Here is a 20,459-nt window from a genome sequence, read left to right on the forward strand (position 1 = left end):
GGAAATTTCTAAGAGAACTTTCTATGATAGATATTAATAATTTGAACTTAATAATTTATGACTATTAGATGATTGTCATTATGATGCTGTTAGTTTTTGTTAGTTATTAATATAAGCTGGTTTTAGAAAAGGCAGAGGAACCAAAGATCAAATTGCCAACATCCGCTGGATCATGGAAAAAGCAAGAGAGTTCCAGAAAAACACTTATTTCTGCTTTATTGACTATGCCAAAGCCTTTGACTGTATGGATCACCATAAACTGTGGGAAATTCTGAAAGAGATGGGAATACCAGACCTCCTGACCTGTCTCTTGAGAAATCTGTATGCAGGTCAGGAAGCAACAGTTAGAACTGGACATGGAACAACAGACTGGTTCCAAATAGGAAAAGGAGTATGTCAAGGCTCTATATTGTCAGCCTGCTTATTTAACTTATATGCAGAGTACATCATGAGAAACACTGGGCTGGAAGAAGCACAAGCTGGATCAAGATTGCCAGGAGAAATATCAATAACCTCAGATATGAAGATGACACCACCCTTATGGCAGAAAGTGAAGAGGAACCCAAAAGCATCTTAATGAAAGTGAAAGAGGAGAGTGAAAAAGTTGGCTTAAAGCTCAACATTCAGAAAACGAAGATATGGCATCTGGTCCCATCACTTCATGGGAAATAGATGGGGAAACAGTGGAAACAGTGTCAGACTTTATTTTTCTGGGCTCCAAAATCACTGCAGATGGTGACTGCAGCCATGAAATTAAAAGACATTTACTCCTTGGAAGGAAAGTTATGACCAACCTAGATAGTATATTCAAAAGCAGAGACATTGCCATCAAAGGTTCATCTAGGCAAGGCTATGGTTTTTTCTGTGGTCATGTATGGATGTGAGAGTTGGACTGTGAAGAAAGCTGAGCACCGAAGAATTGATGCTTTTGAACTGTGGTGTTGGAGAAGACTCTTGAGAGTCCCTTGGACTGCAAGGAGTTCCAACCAGTCCATTCTGAAGGAGATCAGTCGTGGGTGTTCTTTGGAAGGAATAATGCTAAAGCTGAAACTCCAATACTTTGGCCACCTCATGTGAAGAGTTGACTCGTTGGAAAAGACTCTGATTCTGGGAGGGATTGGGGGCAGGAGGAGAAGTGGATGACAGAGGATGAGATGGCTGGAGGGCATCACTGACTCGACGTGAGTTTGAGTGAACTCTGGGACTTGGTGATGGACAGGGAGGCCTGGTGTGCTGCAATTCATGGGGTCGCAAAGAGTCGGACACAACTGAGTGACTGAACTGAACTGAATATATATGCTACTATTGTCGCTAAGATGCAGAATAAGTTTCTGATTGATTTTTTTCTCCCCTGCCGCATCACTGTTGGGTCCAAAAAAGCAAGACTGTTTTCCCAACCATTTTATTCTTTGAAAGCTCAGTAACAAATGATGCAAGCAGACTAGCATTTGTATGTTTTTTCAACCAATTAAGTCATCTGTGAACCTTAAATATTTGGGAATACTGCTTGTAGATAATTTAGGGTGCAGGAAAATTAATTAAGGACAATATATGTTATGCCTATTAAATCCCAGACACATCAGTTACCTACAGGGAAGTTGGACTTTTGTGAAAAGGGATAAACTTTATTTTCATTCTCAATTCAGTATTGATTATATTTCTAGAGAGCAATATATTGTTATATTTTCCAAATGAACTTTTCCCAGTCTGCTCTGTTTACCACGTGAAACACCAGGTTCTGAAGGATTTTAAGTTTGTAAATGTCAGTTTCAAAGGTGAATGTGAAACACAGGTCACACTGTGTAAATAACACCTGTTTTTAAGAATCTAAGATAGTGTAGCTCCATGAAACTCATTCACTGGATCACAGTCCTTCTTCAGTTGATACTAAAAGTATTTCCATTTCCCTAGTTAATTTGAATAGACTGGCAAATTTTTAACAAAGATGTTGAAATTAGGAAAGCTTCGATTCTAGGCTGTTATGCCGCTTTCTAGCTGCATGATTTGGGGCAGTTCCCCCATCTCTCTAAGCATCACATTTCTCATTTGTTAAAAAAAAAAAAAAAAAGCACTAATAATAACCGCTATAGGAACAACAGGGTGACAGTGATGGTGTGTTCAAAAAATTGGATTTGGAAATAATCTTACTCTCTGAGAGCTAAGTAATGAAATCAATTCATAGTTATCTAAATATTAAGCAGTCAGGCTCTGAAGACACATACAGTTTGATTTTGCCCTGAATTCTCCACATAACATTTTGTCCTCTTGAGGAGGGATTTTAACATTCCTTAAGGAGATCCAACTAGTCCATTCTGAGGGAGATCAGCCCTGGGATTTCTTTGGAGGGAACGATGCTGAAGCTGAAACTCCAGTACTTTGGCCACCTCATGCAAAGAGTTGACTCATTGGAAAAGACTCTGATTCTGGGAGGGATTGGGGGCAGGAGGAGAAGGGGATGACAGAGAATGAGATGGCTGGATGGCATCACTGACTCCATGGACGTGGGTCTGGGTGAACTCCGGGAGTTGGTGATGGACAGGGAGGCCTGGCGTGGTGCGATTCATGGGGTCGCAGAGTCAGACACGACTGAGCAACTGAACTAAACTGAACTGAACTGAAGATCAATTTCCTTATTTGTAAGACAGAGATTTAAAAAATATCTATTTCAAAGTTTGTAGTGAAATTTAAATTAAAACAGGAAATATTTGGTATAACAGTTAGCTCATTAGCTCATGACTAGTAGTTCAGTTCAGTTCAGTGGCTCTGTCGTGTCCGACTCTTTGCGACCCCATGAATCGCAGCATGCCAGGCCTCCCTGTCCATCACCAACTCCCGGAGTTCACTCAAACTCATGTCCATCGAGTCGGTGATGCCATCCAGCCATCTCATCCTCTGTCATCCCCTTCTCCTCTTGCCCTCAATCCCTCCCAGCATCAGAGTCTTTTCCAATGAGGCAACTCTTCGCATGAGGTGGCCAAAGTACTGGAGTCTCAGGTTTAGCATCAGTCCTTCCAATGAACACCCAGGACTGATCTCCTTTAGGATGGACTGGTTGGACCTCCTTGCAGTCCAAGGGACTCTCAAGAGTCTTCTCCAACACCACAGTTCAAAAGCATCAATTTTTTGGCACTCAGCTTTCTTTATAGTCCAACTCTCACATCCATACATGACTACAGGAAAAACCTTAGCCTTGACTAGACAGACCTTTGTTGGCAAAGTAATATCTCTGCTTTTTAGTATTCTATCTAGATTGGTCATAACTTTCCTTTCAAGAAGTAAGAGTCTTTTAATTTCATGGCTAGTAGTTAGCTTATGACTAAGTTAAATATCAACCCACTGTTGAGATGGTTTACAATAGAGATGTTTGAAATTGACCATCTTAAGAAAACTCCTTGTTGACTGCAGGCGTAAAATTAAAAGATGCTTGCTCCTTGGAAGAAAAGCTATAACCAACCAAGACAGCATATTAAAAAGCAGAGACATTACTTTGTCAGTAAAGGTACATCTAGTCTAAGGTATGGTTTTTCTGCTAGTTATGTATTGATGTGAGAGTTGGACTATAAAGAAAGCTGAGTGCTGAAGAATTGATGCTTTTGAATTGTGGTGTTGGAGAAGACTCTTGAGAGTCCCTTGGACTGCAAGGAGATCCAACCAGTCCATGCTAAAGGAATTTAGTTCTGAATGTTCATTGGAAGGACTGATGTTGAAGCTGAAACTCTAATACTTTGTCTACCTGATGCGAAGAATGGATTCTTTGGAAAATATCCTGATGCTGGGAAAGATTGAAGGCAGGAGAAGGGGACTACAGAAGATGAGATGGTTGGATGGCACCACCCGACTCGATGGACATGAGTTTGAGCAAGCTCTGGGAGTTGGTGATGGACAGGGAGGCCTGGTGTGCTGCAGTCCATGGGGTCACAGAGAGTCAGACATGACTGAGTGGCTGAACTGAACTGAAGGAAACTCCTGGGCACCAAAATGAGAAAGTAACCTGACTGAAAATATGAACATATCAAGAGAAAGACTGCAACAATTGTAAGGAGAAAGTTTTTCAATGAAGAAATAAAAATTGAAAAACTAAGTTACAGGCTAAAACATTGGCAATGAATATTCAAACTAGTCAGCAGGAGAAGATACCCTACCAGACTGAAATTAATACCTGGGCTGTCTGGCAGCCCCATCAGAATTCAGTGCCATTAATTATACAGCAAGTCTGAGACTCTAATGAGACTATCAGTGGAGACAGCTGGATTTAAGATCAATTGGCATAAACCACGTAGGCTTGACATTTATTAACTATTGAATATTTGTCAGTTTAATAGAACTCAGATAATAGATTGTCATAAAAATTAAATGCTTCAAAACACACAAAATAATAGCACTAAATACATGCTATTTAATAAAGTTCAGTTCAGTTTAGTTGTTCAGTCGTGTCTGACTCTTTGCTACCCCATGAACCGCAGCACGCCGGGACTTCCTGTCCATCACCAACTCCTGGAATTCACTCAGACTCATGTCCGTTGAGTCAGTGATGCCATGCAGTCATCTCATCCTCTGTTGTCCCCTTCTCCTCCTGCCCTCAATCTTTCCCAGCATCAGGGTCTTTTCCAATGAGTCAGTTGTTCTCATCAGTTGGCCAAAGTATTGGAGTTTCAGCTTCAACATCAGTCCTTCCAATGAACACCCATGACTGATCTCTTAGGATGGACTGGTTGGATCTCCTTGCTGTCCAAGAGACTCTCAAGAGTCTTCTACAACACCACAGTTCAAAAGCATCAATTCTTCGGCACTCAGCTTTCTTCACAGTCCAACTCACATCCATACATGACCACTGGAAAAACCATAGTCTTGACTAGACAGACCTTGATTGGCAAAGTAATGTCTCTGCTTTTTAATAGACTATCTAGTTTGGTCATAACTTTCCTACCAAGGAGTAAGTGTCTTTTAATTTCATGGCTGCAATCACCATCTGCAGTGATTTTGGAGCCAAGAAAAATAAAGTCAGCCACTGTTTCTGCTGTTTCCTCATCTATTTGCCATGAAGTGATGGGAACAGATGCCATGATCTTAGTTTTCTGAATGTTGAGTTTAAGCCAACTTTTTCACTCTCTTCTTTCACTTTCATCAAGAGGATTTTTAGTTCTTCTTCACTTTCTGCCATAAGGGTAGTGTCATCTGCATATCTGAGGTTATTGATATTTCTCCCCGTAATCTTGATTCCAGCTTGTGCTTCCTCCAGCCCAGCATTTCTCATGATGTACTTTGCATATAAGTTAAATAAGCAGGGTGACAGTATACAGCCTTGACATACTCCTTTTCCTATTTGGAACCAGTCTGTTGTTCCATGTCCAGTTCTAACTGTTGCTTTCTGACCTGGATATAGATTTCTCAAGAGGCAGGTCAGGTGATCTGGTATTCCCATCTCTTTCAGAATTTTCCACAGTTTATGGTGAGCCATACAGTCAAAGGATTTGGCATAGTCAATAAAGCAGAAATAGATGCTTTTCTGGAACTCTCTTGCTTTTTCGATGATACAATGAATGTTGGCAATTTGATCTCTGGTTCCTCTGCCTTTTCTAAAACTAGCTTGAACATCTGGAAGTTCACGGTTCACATATTGCTGAAGCCTGGCTTGGCAAAATCTGACCATTACTTTACTAGCGTGTGAGATGAGTGCAATTGTGCAGTAGTTTGAGCATTCATTGGCATTGCCTTTCTTTGGGATTGGAATGAAAACTGACCTTTTCCAGTCCTGTGGCCCCTGCTGATTTTTCCAAATTTGCTGGCATATTGAGTGCAGCATTTTCACGGCGTCATCTTTCAGGATTTGAAATAGGTCCACTGGAATTCCATCACCTCCATTAGCTTTGTTCGTAGTGATGCTTTCTAAGGCCCACTTGACTTCACATTCCAGGATGTCTGGCTGTAGGTCAGTGATCACACCATCGTGATTATCTGAGTCATGAAGATCTTCTTTTTACAGTTCTTCTGTGTATTCTTACCATCTCTTCTTAATATCTTCTGCTTCTGTTAGGTCCCTACCATTTCTGGATGAACTCCTGAGGTCAGTAGGTGCCCAATATGCTACTCGAAATCAGTGGAGAAATATCTCCAGAAAGAATGAAGAGATGGAGCCAAAGCAAAAACAATACCCAGTTGTGGATGGGACTGGTGATAGAAGCAAGGTTCGATTCTGTAAAGAGCAATATTACATTGGAACCTGGATTGTTAGGTCCATGAATCAAGGCAAATTGGAAGTGGTCAAACAGGGGATGAGAAGAGTGAACATCGACATTCTAGGAATCAGTGAACTAAGATGGACTGGAATGGGTGAATTTAACTCAGATAACCATTATATCTACTACTATGGGCAGGAATCCATTAGAAGAAATGGAGTGACCATCATAGTCAACAAAAGAGTCTGAAATGCAGTACTGGATACAATCTCAAAAAACAACAGAATGATCTCTGTTCGTTTTTAAGGCAAACCATTCAATATCACAGTAATCCAAGTCTATGCCCCAACCAGTAATGCTGAAGAAGCTAAAGTTGAACAGTTCTATGAAGACCTACAAGGCCTTCTAGAACTAACACCCAAAAAAAGATGTCCTTTTCATTTTAGGGGACTAGAATGCAAAAGTAGGAAGTCAAGAAACACCTGGAGTAACAGGCAAATTTGGCCTTGGAGTACAGAATGAAGCAGGGCAAAGGCTAATAGAGTTTTGCCAAGAAAATGCACTGGTCATAGCAAACACCCTCTTCCAACAACACAAGAGAAGACTGTACACATGAACATCACCAGATGGTTGACACTGAAATCAGACTGATTATATTCTTTGCAGCCAAAGAAGGAGAAGCTCTATACAGTCAGCAAAAACAAGACCAGGAGCTGACTGTGGCTCAGATCATGAACTCCTTATTGCCAAATTCAGACTGAAATTGAAGAAAGTGGAGAAAACCACTAGACCATTCAGGTATGACTTAAATCAAACCCCTTATGTCTATACAGTGGAAGTGAGAAATAGATTTAAGGGACTAGATCTGATAGGCAGAGTGCGTAATGAACTACGGATGGAGGTTCGTACATTGTACAGGAGACAGGATCAAGACCATCCCCAAGAAAAAGAAATGCAAAAAAGCAAAATGGCTGTCTAAGGTGGCCTTACAAATAGCTGTGAAAAGAAAGGAAGCGAAAAGCAAAGGAGAAATGTAAAGATATACCCATTTGAATGCAGAGTTCCAGAGAATAGCCAGGAGAGATAAGAAAGCCTTCCTCAGTGATCAATTCAAAGAAATAGAGGAAAACAATAGCATGGGAAAGACTAGAGATCTATTCAAGAAAATTAGAGATACCAAGGGAACATTTAATTTAATAAAGTAACAACTACAAAATTGTGATGCAATGCTTGAACCATATAAAATAGAAGTACTCTGTGCTTGGAATGAGAGAGATGAAGGAAGACAGATATCTATTTTTTGATATTTAATTTTTCTGCTTGCTTTTTAAAAAAATTTTCAAGGGTTCTCTGCAGATAAGCAGAGAACTGCTTATGGTCACTGACAAAAGATTTTAAGCTTTTCTTCCTCAAATAAAAATGTAACGGTGTTGATTTTGTCATACTTTCCCTTAAAATCAACCTGTTACTAATAACCCAAATTCACTCTTTACTTATTATTTCAGTCAGCACATCACTAAGTATGTAACTTCGTCATTTATAACTCAAAGAATACATGTTGGATGAGAAGTATTATCAAAGGACACTGAGACTAAAAATAATGATACAATACTGCTTTTTGCCAATAAAGGTCCAACTGGTCAAAGCTGTGGTTTTTCCAGTAGTCATGTATGGATGTGAGAGTTGGACCATAAAGAAAACTGAGTGCCAAAGAATTGATGCTTTTGAACTGTGGTGTTGGAGAAGACTCTTGAGAGTCCCTTGGACTGCAAGGAGATCCAACCAGTCCATCCTAATGGAAATCAGTCCCAAATATTCATTGGAAAGACTGATGCTGAAGCTAAAACTCCAATCTTTGGCCACCTGGTGCGAAGAACTGACTCATTTGAATAAATGCTGGAGAGGGTGTGGAGAAAAGGGAACCCTCTTACACTGTTGGTGGGAATGCAAACTAGTACAGCCACTATGGAGAACAGTGTGGAGATTCCTTAAAAAATTGGAAATAGAACTGCCTTATGATCCAGCAATCCCACTGCTGGGCATACACACTGAGGAAACCAGAAGGGAAAGAGACACGTGTACCCCAATGTTCATCGCAGCACTGTTTATAATAGCCAGGACATGGAAGCAACCTAGATGCCCATCAGCAGATGAATGGATAAGAAAGCTGTGGTACATATACACAATGGAGTATTACTCAGCCATTAAAAAGAATACATTTGAATCAGTTCTAATGAGGTGGATGAACCTGGAGCCTATTATACAGAGTGAAGTAAGCCAGAAAGAAAAACACCAATACAGTACACTAACGCATATATATGGAGTTTAGAAAGATGGTAACAATAACCCTGCGTACCAGACAGCAAAAGACACACTGATGTATAGAACAGTCTTATGGACTCTGTGGGAGAGGGAGAGGGTGGGATGATTTGGGAGAATGGCACTGAAACATATATAACATCATGTATGAAACGAGTTTCCAGTCCAGGTTTGATGCACGATACTGGATGCTTGGGGCTAGTGCACTGGGACGACCCAGAGGGATGGTATGGAGAGGGAGGAGGGAGGAGGGTTCAGGATGGGGAACACGTGTATACCTGTGGCGGATTCATTTTGATATTTGGCAAAACTAATACAATTTTGTAAAGTTTAAAAATAAAATAAAATTTAAAAAAAAAAGAAAGAAAGAAAAGACCCTGATGCTGTGAAATATTGAAGGTGGAAGGAGAAAGGGACAACATAGGATGAGATGGTTGGATGGCATCACTGACTCAATAGACATGAGCTTGAGTAAACTCTGGAGTTGGTGAGTTGGACAGGAAGGCCTGGCGTGCTGCAGTCTCTGGGGTCACAAAGAGTCGGACACTACTGAGAAACTAAACTGAACTGAACTGGTCTTTTAATAGTCAACCTAGTACGGAAGAAATATAGAATAAAATTCTTATAAGAGACAAATACTTTCTACAGAAAACTACAATACAATATGACAGATTCTGTAGTAGAAGAATATATTTTCTATTATGGGGAAAAAAGGGAATAATAAAAGGCAAGAACACAATGTAACATTTGAGCCAGATATTAAAACTGAGGAGAAGGAAATGGCAACCCACTCCAGTATTCTTGCCTGAAAAACCCCATGGATGGAGGAGCATAGTAGGCTACAATCCATGGGGTCACAAAGAGTTGGACACGACTGAGTGACTTCACTTCACTTCAGTGGAAGAATAGACGAATAGAACTCTTCACTTCATCCAAGAATAGAATGGATATTCCAAGGAAAAACACGTGACAAAAAGAAGTGGCATATACCTGCTTAGAGAGTTCTGTGAGGGCACCAAATGTTTGGGATCAGTCATAAATTTATGGTGCTGCATTAAGATTGCTGCATTTTCAGGCAAAAACTTCAGGTGAGGGTAGACAGATAGGCCAAGATAAGCTTTACATTGTCCTTTTCTATGCCATGCATGCTAACAAATTGAGCTTTATTCCCACAAATAGCTGTGTACCAGAAAAGTGTTTTTAAAATACAGCGTATAGCACATTATTTTTATTATGCATGTAGATATTATAGTTGGCTGTGCAAAGGCATATACAGGACAGGAAACAAAAATTTTGTTTTTGTTATATTTCTCTTTGTATTACCCAGATGGGAATCATATTTCTGAGTTTAATCTTACTATCACCATTCTTTAAACAAATTAGGCTAGGTAAAATTGTTTTAATGCAAGTATGGTAACATGATCATCATTTGTTGCTATCTTGGTATTTAATGTCAGCTAATTTTTTAATTTCCCATAAGATGGAGCAAATTGTGATGAAAGATTATAAAAATAGCCAGAAAAAGTCAATTGGATTTGTTATAGTCTATGCAATAGTGTCAGGGCAAAAGAAAGATTAGATATAAATTAATGAACCATTCAACTAATGGGAAAATAACACTAGACGTAATCTGTCTGGATAATTTATGTAATTTTAACATTTATACCCAAATTAGAAAGTTAAATAACCAAAATGCTTCTATGTTCATACTAGTCTATTAGAAAACATTGGATAACACAGAGAAGCTTCTCCAAGGATATCTCATCACCATCTTTTGCAAAAGCTATTCTCCCTTTGCCATCATTAATCTTGGCTTTCAACACCTCAGCACAAGAGACAAATAGACTATGTGAATTTGGAAGTGATGATTGATTAGACTAGTACTCTCGACAGGAAGACCTTGAATAGTAGCTGTGTATAGATCTTATTTTCTCATATATAATTTCTAAATTATCCATATATATTGTTCCATCTGATTTTTCTTTTGCCATACAAAGTAAAAACCATTCACACATGAGATTTGGAAAACATCAGAAACAGCTAGGGAATTGCCTGTCACAGTGGCTGTTCTGATAATAACCACACTCAGGCAATGTGGGATTCAATTAAACAAAACAGTCCTCCAACTGAAATTTAAAAATGATATCCAGGCTTTGTAAAAGTTGTTTTGAGGAAATTATAAAACTAGAAATGGGACAAAATAGAAAATAAATTGCTGATTATTAACAGAAATGTAGAAAGGGAAATGTATGACTTATTCAAATGGTTTACATCTCTATATATGTCTCAATATGCATTCCAAAGGACTTAAAAAAAGAACTGAATAGTTATTAAAAAATGTGTAATATGAAGTGGAGTGTATGGTCATTAGTAAATTCTTTCATGTTTATAATCATAAAATTTACAGAGCCCAGGATCCCATACTAATACTACTTGGCATCTCATTTCACTAGGAGAGAAGGTAATTTCTTTTTTTCCTTGATGGCCTTGCTGAAAAATAGTTGCCCAAATGTCTGTGGGTTTATCTCTGGCTTCTCTATTCTCTTCAATTGATCTGTGTTTTTATGACAGTATCATGCTATTTGGGTTACTTATAGATTTTTAATATAGTTTGATATCAGGAAATATGATGCCTCCATCTTTACTCTTGCTCAGCATTGCATTGAATATCTGGAGACATTTGTGGTTTTCCATGAATTGTATCATTGTTTTATTTTTTTCCCATTTCTGTGAGAAATGTCATTGGAATTTTGATAGAAATTGATTGAATATGTAGATTGCTTGAGTATTTTTGACATTTTAACCATATTAATTATTCCAATACATGATCATGGGATATCTTTCCATTTATTTGTATCTTCTTCAGTTTCTTTCTTCAGAGTTTTACAGTTTCCAGAATAAAGATTTTTTACTTCCTTGTTGTTGTTGTTCAGTTGCAAAGTCATGTCCAACTCTCTACAACCCCGTGGAGCTCAGCATGCCAGGCTTCCCTTTCCTTGACTATCTCTCTCAGAGTTTGCTCAAACTCTTGTCCATTGTGTTGATCATGCTATCCAACAATCTTACCCTTCTGTTTCTTCCTTCTTCTCCTTCCCTCAATCCTTCCCAGTATCAGGGTCTTTTCCAAAGAGTCAGGTCTTTGCATTGGGTGGCCAAAGTATTGGAGCTTCAGCATCAGTCCTTCCAATGAATATTCAGGGTTGATTTCCTTTAGGATTAACACTGACTGGTTTGATCTCCTTGCTGTCTAAGGGATTCTCAAGAGTCTTCTGTAGCACCACAATTTGAAAGCATCCCTCAGCCTTCTTTATGGTACAGCTCTCAGATCCATACATGACTACTGGAAAAACCATAGCTTTGACTATACGGACCTTTGTCAGCAAAGAGATGGATGTCTCTGCTTTTTAATACACTGTCTAGGTTGGTCATAGCTTTTCTTCCAAGGACCAAGTGTCTTTTAATTACATGGCTGCAGTCACCATCTGCAGTAATTTTGGAGTCCAAAAAGAGAACATTCTATTTTCTCTTCTATTTTCCATGAAGTGATGGGACCTGATACCGTGATCTTAGTTTTTTGAATGTTGAGTTTCAAGCCACCTTTTTCACTATCCTCTTTCAGCCTCATCAAGAGACCCTTTAGTTCCTCTTTGCTTTCTGCCATTAAAGTGGTATTATCTGCATATTTTGAGGTTATTGATATTTCACCTAGCAATGTTGATTCTAGCTTGTGATTCATCCGGCCCAGCATTTTGCGTGCTATACTCTGCATAGAAATTAAATAAGCAGGGTGACAATATATAGCCTTGACATACATCCAGTCCATTGTCCCATGTTCAGTTCTAACTGTTGCTTCTTGATCTCCATACAGCTTTCTTGTGTATCAGGTAAGGTGGTCTGGTATTCCCATCACTTGAAGAATTTTCCACAGTTTATTGTGATCCACACAGTCAAAGGCTTTAGCATAGTCAGTGAAGCAGAAGTAGACATATTTCTGGAATTTCCTTGCTTTTTTCTATGATCCAATAAATGTTGGAAATTTAATCTCTGGTTCCTCTGCCATTTTTAAATCCAGTTTGTACATCTGGAAGTTTTCAGTTCATGTACTGCTGAAGCCTAGCTTGAAGGAATTTGAGCATTATCTTGGTATTATGTGAGATGAGCACAATTGTACAGTAGTTTGAACATTCTTTGGCACTGCCCTTCTTTGGGATTGGAATGAAAACTCACCTTTTCTAGTCCTGTAGTCACTGCTGAATTATCCAAATTGCTGGTATATTGACTGCAGCACTTCAACAGCACTTCATCTTTTAGGATTTTAAATAGATCAGCTGTAATTCCATCACCTCCACTAGCTTTGTTTGTAGTAATACTTCTAAAGCCTATTTGCTTTTACCCTCTAGTATATCTAGCTCTAGGTGAGTGACCACACTATTGTGCTTATCTGGATCATTAAGGCTTTTTTGTATAGTTCTTCTGTGTATTCTTGACACCCTTTCTTGATCTGTTTTGTTTCTTTTAGGTCATTGCCTTTACTGTCCTTTATTGTGGCCATTCTTGCATGAAATGTTCCCTTGGTTTTGCCTCCTTAGTTATATTTATTCCTATATATTCATATTGGGTTTGCCTGGTGGCTCAGACAGTAAAGAATCTGCCTTCAATGTGGGAGACCAGGGTTCAGTTCCTGCATCAGGAAGATTCCCTGAAAAGGACATGGAAAACCACTGCAGTATTCTTGCCTGGAGAATTCCATGGACAGAGGAGCCTGGTGGGCTATAATCCACGGCATCACAGAGTCAGACACAACTGATTGAATAACACATATATTCATATTAGATCTATGTCCAAAAGAATTGTTTTCTTAATTTTTTAGAGAGTTTATTTGTATGTGTATATGAACACAACTGATTTTTGAATGTTGATTTCATATCCTTCTGTTTTACTGAATTCATTTGTTAGTTTAAGAGTTTTGGGGTGGAGTCTTTAGTGTTTTCTATATATAACATATTATCTGCCAACAGTGAACATTTTACTCCCCCTTTTCTGATTTGAAGGCCCTGTATATGCTTTCCTTGTCTAATTGCTCTGACTGGAATTTCCAGTATGCATTGAAGAGAAGTGGTGAGAATGGGCATCCTTGACTTATTGCTGATATTAGGAGGAAAAAAAAGCTAAAAGATTTTCATCATTGAATGTGATGTTAGTTGTGGACTTCTTATATATGACCTTTATAATATTGAGGTACATTTCTTCTATACTTAATTTAAGAGCTTTTATCAAGAAAACATGGTAAATTTTAAAAGTGCTTCTTTATCTATTGAAATGATCATACAACTTTTTAACCTTCATTTTGTTAATGTGATGTATCACATTTATTTGTATATATCAAATTATCCTTGCATCCCAGGGATAAATCCCACTTGGTCATAGTGTATGAGGGTATCTATGTCCTATTGAATTCAATTTGCTAGTATTTTACTAAGGATTTTCACCTATATTTAGTAGGATTATTGGCTTATAATTTTGTTTTCTTGTGGTATACTTTTCTGACTTTGTATCACAATAATGTTAGCCTCATAAAAGGAGTTTGTAAGTGGTTTCTCTTTTTAAGCTGAAGAGATAAATAGACAGAAATACAACAGTATGGACTTCAATACTCCACTTTCATCCCCATCTAGATGAAATTAATCTAACAGACATGTACAAAATATCCCATCATGAAGCAGTAAAATACAGATTCCTCTTAAGCACACAAGGAACACTTTTCAGAACAGATAAAATGTTAGGCCACAGAACAAATTTTAACAGATTAAGATTTATATTTTATTAAATCATATTTCTGACTATAATAATATAAAAATAGAAGCCAATAACAGAAAGGTAATTGGAAAATTCAAAAATATTTAATAATAAACAATACACATAACTGATTCTCAAATGCATTACACTAAGTGAAAGATGTTGGACTTGAGTGTGAGCACAATGTACAATTTTACATATATGACAGGAAAAGCAAAACTATAGGGATGCAAAACAGATTAGTCATTTTTAGGGCTGGAAGTTAAGTAGGAAATTAAGTATAGAAGGAAACAAGGAAACTTTTAGGGACAATAGGAGTATTTTATGTCTTGATGGTTATAAGGCTATTTGTCAGAATTAACTGAGTTGTAATATCAAAAGCATGAATTCTACAGTATGTAAGTTTTACCTTGGTAAATCTTACTTAAGTGCACACATAATTATACAGTTACTGGATACTGTACCCAGGATTTCTAATTTAGTAGATATGTGCTTAGTCATTCAGTCATGTCCGACTCTTTTCGACCCCATAGACTGTAGCCCTCCAGGCTCCTCTGTCCATGAAGTTCTCCACGAAAGAATACTGGGGTGAGTTGCCATACCCTCCTCCAGGGGATCTTTCCAACTCAGGAATTGAACCCAGGTCTCCCACATTGCAGGTGGATTCTTTACTATCTGAGCCACCAGGGAAGCCCTTTAGTGGATATGGGTGGAGCTCAAATTTTCCACTTCTACTAAGTGGCTTGATGATACTGATGCTCCTGGTCTGAGGTCACTCTTTGAGAACCATAACCTTAGACTAATGCTCCTGAGAATTAACTATATGCTGAATGATCAGAAGTACTCTTAAAATATGTACACTGATTTAGGGAGCCTGAAATTCTGTTTATCCAACAAGTTCTATTACTGTTGGCCCTTGTGCTGTTGGCAAATTATATATAAGGTCTTAGGTATTTTGTGCTTGTTATCCTAAATTCCTAATAGAAACTGAGGTACATACAATGCTAATAACAGCCACTGAGTGAGAAATCAAGGACTGACACCTAATTTTGTGACTGCTAGTGTAATGTGTTTGGCTGATGTAAAGGACAATTGCAAAGAATGTTAAAACTACCACACAATTGCACTCATCCCATACGCTAGCAAAGTAATGCTCAAAATTCTCCAAGGTACGTGAACTGAGAACTCCCAGATGTTCAGGCTGGATTTAGAAAAGGCAGAGGAGCCAGAGATCAAATTGCCAACAAGCATTGGATCATAGAAAAAGCGAGAGAATTCCAGAAAAATGTCTACTTCTGTTTCATTTACTACACTAAAGCTTTGACTGTGTGGATCAAAATAAACTTTGGAAAATTCTTCAAGAGATGGGGATACAAGACCATCTTATCTGCCTCGTTAGAAACCTGTATGCAGATCACGAAGCAACAGTTAGAACCAAGCATGGAACAATGGACTGGCTCAAAATTGGGAAAGGAGTATATCAAGGCTGTATACTGTCATCCTACTTATTTAACTTATATGTAGAGTACATCATGTGATACGCTGGGCTGGATGAAGCAAAAACTGGAATCAAGATTGCTGGGAGAAATATCAATAAAATCAGATATACAGATGATATCACCCTTAGGGCAGAAAGCAAAGAGGAACTGAAGAGTCTCTTGATGAAGGTGAAAGAAGAGAGTGAAAAAACTGGCTTAAAATTCAACATTCAAAAAGGTAAGATCATGGCATCTAGTTCCATCACTTCAAGGCAAGTGGATGAGAAAACAATGGAAACAGTGACAGACTTTATTTTATTGGGCTGTAAAATCACTTAAGATGGTGACCGCAGTCATGAAATTAAAAGACGCTTGTCCTTGGAAGAAAAGCTATGACCAATGTAGACAGTGTATTAAAAAGCAGAGACATAAAAAAAAATAAAAATAAAATAAAAAGCAGAGACATTACTTTGCTGACAAAGGTTCATATAGTCAAAGCTATAGTTTTTCCAGTCATGCATGAGTTGGACCATAAAGAAGGCTGAGCACTAAAGAATTGATGCTTTTGAACTGTGGTGTTGGAGAAAACTCTTGAGAGTCCCTTGGACTGCAAGGAGATCAAACCAGAGTTAATCCTAAAGGAAATCAACCCTGAATATTCATTGGAAGCACTGATGTTGAAACTGAAGCTCCAATACTTTGGCCACCTAGTGAGAAGAGCTGACTCATTGGGAAAAACCCTGATGTTGGGAAAGACTGAAGGCAGGGGGAGATGGGGATGACAGAGAATGAGATGGATGGATGGCATCAGCAACTCAATAGACATGAGTCTGAGCAAGCTCCGGAAGACAGTGAAGGACAGGGACGCCTGGTGTGCTGCCGTCCATGGGGTTGAAAAGAGTGAGACACAATTGAGAGACTGAACAGCAACAAAGGATAATTACAAATTTAAAACCAAAGGCTTAATTCTCCTTTTTGAAAGTGAGAGAATAGACTTTACCTCACTCTCTTTTCTTGAACTGGTGGTGTTAGTTGCCCAGTTGTGTGAAACTCTTTGCAGCCCTGTGGACTGGGGCTTGTTTAGCTCTTCTGTCCATGAGATTTTCCAGGGAAGAATAGTGGTGTATTGCCATTTTCTTTTCGAGGGATCTTCAAGCTTGTTATGGAAAACTCTTTTCTGGTTGGAATATACTGCAAAATTTTTAAAAAAGCTAATTAATCCTCTCACTAGCTTTAGGATCCAGAAATGTCTTTTCAAGGACTTAAGAATAACATCTTTCAAATGTAACCATAAAAGAAGGTAGCACCCTTACTTCCCAGTTTCTATGTGATGAAAGGTGTAGTAGCCCACCTTTTGCAGGGCTGAAGTGTTTTTCCCAAACTACTTTCTGCCAGCAACATGCAAGAGAAAGCCATGTAGCTAATATAGATGGGATGGCCACCCTACCTACAAAGTGGATCTAGGATAAACTATAAGTGTCACATAGTGCTGTCAAGTCCTCTTACTTGGGACTCATTATTGTTTATCTTGAGAGCATGTATGCAATGGGTTGTATCTGCTTGACTATATAAAAAGGTGAGTTTTTTTCCCTCCATCTTGCCAATCCCTGTATTAAATTGCCTGTAATGCACATCTGGCTTACTGTTTATTCAATATTATATATTATAAAACTAAAATATATATAGCTTTTTCTTTTGGAAACATCTTTGAGGAGAGTGGTTTTCTGAATTGAAAGGAGATATTATTTTTAATTAATATCTCTAATGCTGACTATTTCCTTCCTGTTTATCAATAAAAACCCTGCTGGTAGATAGACACTTCTCCATGAAAGTGGAGCCAACATACTAAGGGAGAAAGAAATAATTGAAAAAGGAGAAAGATATCAGAAAATATGTCTTAGTCATTTTCACTAAGTAAGTAAAATAATTAACAAGTAAATAAGCAGAAAAATACATACACACATATACATACATACATACATATAAGCCAAAATTGGTATGGGCAGAGAAAACAAAATAGCCCTCACATTTTATAGAGCACAGTGAGCAAAACAGGTCTCTTTAAAGTGTGTGTGTTTCCCTTACCTTCATATCTTTAATTCCCTACAGGAGATAAGAGAGAGGGAAATGGAGTGGGAGAATGACTCCCAGATTTATCATAGCAATCACTTGATGCTTCCCAATATGGCAGCCAAAATATAAGCACAGAATAATTTCAAAGACTCTTAATTTGGGAAAGCATGTATTTACTCTTTTAAAAATTCTCTAAAGGTATTAGATATTTTTTTCTTCCTTTCCTCCCTCAGGAACTGTCAAAAAGTTCTAATTAGTCCACTTTGTTCTCTCACTGGACAGTGTAGACTTTGACTGATGTATACTGAAATATGGATTGGACTTTTCAAAGTGAAAATTCCAATAAGAAGCTAATACAGTTCCTGTGGATATTTTTTTGACAATGTCCCTTTAGAAACTCCTCGAAGAAGGCTGTTTCTGGACAAAAAGACATGGTGAATCATTCCAAACTGCAAAAACTTCAGCTTACAGAGAAATGTGGGCTAATAAGCTTATAATTCAATAAAAATACTATTTTTTTATTTCAATGACAGAAATATTAGATTACGTCTCCAAAAAGTTATCTAAAATGAATATTATTATCCATAATATCTTAGAATTTTACTAACTTCACACTAAAAGAGCAAAGATTTATAACAAAGCTGTAATCTTACAGAAATACAATAAAGTTAACACACAAATGAACAGTTTATTAAAGAAAGAATACCAAATTGTAGAAACATTTCAAACATAAAAAGTTAATTGAGAGACTTACCTAAGTCTCAACACTGCTCAACTCTTTCCCCAACATCAAACAATCTTGACCGCTGCTCTGCACAATTGCCTAGGAGTCCAAGCTACTTGGGGGTATTCACAAGTCCCTTTACAATCTGGCTCCCATCTTTCCATTTGGCCTTGTCTCCAAAACTTGCATGCTTTACCAGGGGTTCTCAAACTTCATCGTGGGTCTGAATTACCTGAACTGTTTGTTAAAACACAGATTCCTTCTTGATGGTACTCTTTCTGACAGATATGTGGTTTTGATTCCATTTCCCCTGATGATTAACAATACTGAGCATCTTTTTATGTGTCTGTTGACCATGTGGATTTTCCCTTTGAAAAAATGTCTAGTTAAGTCTTCTGCCCATTTTTATTTCTTTTTATGTTGTAAGAGTTTGAAGTTTGTAGAGGTATACCTGCCAAATGTTTTAATGTTTACAAAGGAAAGAATCCAGGGTCTTGCTTGGCAGAACTAACTTCAGATGACTGATGAAACAGCAGAACACTCTAATATGCTAAAAATATGAATTCTCTTCAGCCACTTTTGTAAGTAAAATATCTGCATGACAGATAACACTGATTGGGGAAATGTGAAGTATGTCTGAGAACAAGCAAGCTTTCTAAGCTTTCTCCTCCCCTGACTTAGATCATTAGCCTCACATGTCCCCCAATCTAGTTGTAGGACAGCCCACATGAGAAAATGTGAGTTCTCTAGAGAGGTTCTGAATCACTATACTTAAATGGTTGAGGGAGGAGAGCAAAGAAAAGAGACCAAATCTTCAGTGCTCGCTGCCTTATAAGAAAATTAGCTTTTCCTAATTGAGAAAAGTGTCCAAGTATTCACCCATAAGTGGGCAGCTTATAGGTGGAGAAGTAAGGTATTAATAAACCTGGAGTGCTAAGCCATATGTGTTGGTCTCTGGAAGTTCCTACACATGAAAACAGTTTGGAGAATAACACCCTCCCAATGCTAGGTGATAATTATCCCTTGCGCCAGTTTCTAGCTTTGAAGCATATGTTTGGCTATCGATGTTGAGAGTAAAGTGGAAGTCACTTGCTCTCATTTATGTGACTGTAGCACTATGATTCTCATGCCGTGTTGATTAGTAATGTGCATTGATCTCGGGGACTAGGCTGAGCCTGGATCGCGTGGCATATGCAGAGCAGTGCATGACTGAGCTCATTCAGCAACAAATGGCCCTTGGAAACTCCCTTTATGTTTATTTTCATCATTTGGGTTCCACTTGATGTTTCTCTTTTTGTGCCCGTCTTTTCATCATTGTAGGCAACAAAACCCCAAGGGAGAATCTAAAGAGCTTCATAAGGAAAGGAAAGTTTTCTCGGAGTGTAGAAATGAGAGCTATACATCAGAAGTTGTGAGTTCTCTGAATTGACCTGCCAGTAAATGGAGGTATTCCATTTGTCATCAATGTGCATTTCATGCAGATACAGCATTCAAGGGGAAACAGAATCGTTTGGCAGAGCTCTTGGATTTGTTTACTGACTTTATATCTTCATTTTCTTTTTCTCTCCTACCCCTTCTGGGGAAATCTGTTTACAAGCTCTCTGCTTCCAAGAACTAAAGTTAGGTCCAAGTGTATAAGAGCTAAAATTGTTTGCTTTCATTTATTTTTATTTAAATCAATATGTAAACTAAGTAACGGCAGTGTTTGCTATTTCAATACAACTATTTCATTCCACTGGCCATTGCCAAGTTTATTTTTCCCCCAGTGTCAAAGATGATATTGGTTAGTAGGGTGGTTTATGTTATGAAGTCTACCCCCAACCCAGTGAAGTTTCTTTCTTCCCAAGAGTGAAATTCTAGAATTTTGTGGTTTACCCCTGAATTTTTAGAAGA

General features: G+C 38.1%; 1 long non-coding RNA gene across 1 annotated transcript in view; it reads left to right on the top strand.

Moving 5' to 3' along the window:
- Positions 1 to 7,606, top strand: part of LOC147344290 (uncharacterized) — a 611,360-nt gene extending 603,754 nt beyond the window's left edge. Inside the window, exon 8 of the long non-coding RNA XR_015155372.1 lies at positions 6,035 to 7,606. This is a non-coding gene — a long non-coding RNA (uncharacterized LOC147344290). The remainder of the gene's footprint in view (positions 1 to 6,034) is intronic.
- The last annotated feature ends 12,853 nt before the right edge of the window (positions 7,607 to 20,459 follow it).

The sequence above is a fragment of the Bos grunniens genome, chromosome 26 (assembly GCF_055505025.1).
Source record: "Bos grunniens cultivar Pamir isolate PY7600 chromosome 26, Bosgru_T2T1.0, whole genome shotgun sequence".
In the NCBI taxonomy this organism is placed as follows: domain Eukaryota; kingdom Metazoa; phylum Chordata; class Mammalia; order Artiodactyla; family Bovidae; genus Bos; species Bos grunniens.